This window comes from Hevea brasiliensis, unplaced genomic scaffold, assembly GCF_030052815.1.
Source record: "Hevea brasiliensis isolate MT/VB/25A 57/8 unplaced genomic scaffold, ASM3005281v1 Scaf116, whole genome shotgun sequence".
NCBI lineage: Eukaryota > Viridiplantae > Streptophyta > Magnoliopsida > Malpighiales > Euphorbiaceae > Hevea > Hevea brasiliensis.
In genome coordinates, this window is record NW_026614604.1 from 7314 (window position 1) to 9087 (window position 1774).

The window sequence follows — 1774 nt, forward strand, 5'->3', positions numbered from 1 at the left end:
ATTAGTTATCGAAACAGTAGAATGTGCGGACTAGCTAAAGTGAGGGTGTTACATTTATCTTTGTTATCTTTTCATTTTGTGTTTGTTTGTTCTTTGTAGGTACTCTTAATTTTTTTTATGAGAAGAACTAGAAGCACAAGTGACACATCCTTATTATTTAATCCTGAAATTGAGAAGTGTTGTAGAGCCAACAAGAAAGATACCAGAAAAAGGAAAGAAGCCTTGAGAGCAATTGAAATTGAAGCAGAAATGGTTGATGAGAGAGTTAGAATTGCTGGTGGCAATGGTGGAAACAATCTAAACAGTGAAAATACAGCTCATGGTGAAGAAGTTGTAAACGCTAATGTGCCTAGGGGAAGTATGATGGATCATGCATTTCCTCATTTTGATGATTTGAGAGAGAGTATAGCAAGACCAAGAATTGATGCAAATAGCTATAAGATGGATTTTAGGGTACTTCAAATGATTCAAAATTCCTAATTTGGGGGACATCGTTCAGAAAACCCACATACACATCTTAAGAAGTTTGCTATGATTTGTGCTATGCAAAAACAACCTCGAGTATTTGATGATGCAGTAAGATTGAAGTTATTCCCATTCTCTTTGAAGGATAGAGCATTAGATTGGCTTGATTCTCTATCTCACAACTCTATTATAAATTGGGAGTAACTCACTGATGCATTTCTTACACAATATTTTCCATCTGGAAAAACTTAAGAATTGAGGAATCAAATGACAACTTTTAGACCAAGAGAAGATGAAACTCTTTATGAATCATGGATGAGATGGAAGGAGTTAGAGAGACAATGCCCACATCATGCAATTCCAAAATGGATGATAAACCAGAATTTTTACACCAATGTCACTCCATCAATTAAAGGGATTATTGATGCTCAAACAGGAGGAGAATTTATTATGAAGCAAGAAGATGAAGCTTATGAGCTGTTAGAGAAAATTACAAAGAATACTCACCTTTAGAGTAGTCCAAGAGTACCAGCTTCAACTCAAAAGAGGCAAGCTACTGGAATGTATGAGCTTGATCCATTCAACATGATTAATGCAAAGTTTGATGCACTTACAAATGTTTTGGCAAAGAAGATGGAAGATTTAAGTATGTTGGTCTGTTCATCATCATCATCATCAGGAAGTTCACAATAGATTGCCTGTGTAGAAGGAAAAATGAGTTGTGGAGTAGAATATGGAGAACAGGCTGCATATGTTGGTAATTATGGGAACAAACAGATGGGGAATCCTTACTCTTAAACATATAATCTAGCTTGGAGGAATCATCCTAACTTTTCATGGGGAAATCAGCAAAATCAAGTCCCAAATCAGAATTTTCAACCACAACTGCAACAAGGAATTCCATATCAGCAAAATAGGCAACCATTGCCTAATTTTCAGTAGAGAAACATAAATCCTCTACCAAACCAGCAAGAGCAAGGTTCTACCACAGAAGCTTTGTTACAATAGATTCTTGCCAACCAAACAAAGCATGATGAAGAGATGAAAGAAATGAAAGCAAGGCTAGAACAGATGCAAACACATAACAGAATGCTGGAAAACCAGATTGCACAATAAGCATCTTCCTTTGGTATCAAGTCCTTTGGAAAACTTCCAAGTCAGCCAGAAAACCCAGGAGAGCAGTGTCAAGCTATCACTTTAAGGAGTGGGAAGGTTGTAAACAATGAAAAGATTGAAAAAGGTGAGAAGAGAGAAAATGAGAAAGAAATTGATGAAAGTGAAAAACAAGAAAGTGAGAAAGAAAGTGCAG

General features: G+C 36.2%; 1 non-coding gene across 1 annotated transcript; it reads right to left on the reverse strand.

Moving 5' to 3' along the window:
* Window positions 1–717: 717 nt before the first annotated feature.
* LOC131176460 (small nucleolar RNA R71) lies at window positions 718–824 on the reverse strand. The gene has a single exon (XR_009146522.1). It is a non-coding gene; the product is annotated as a small nucleolar RNA R71 (small nucleolar RNA).
* Window positions 825–1774: the final 950 nt, after the last annotated feature.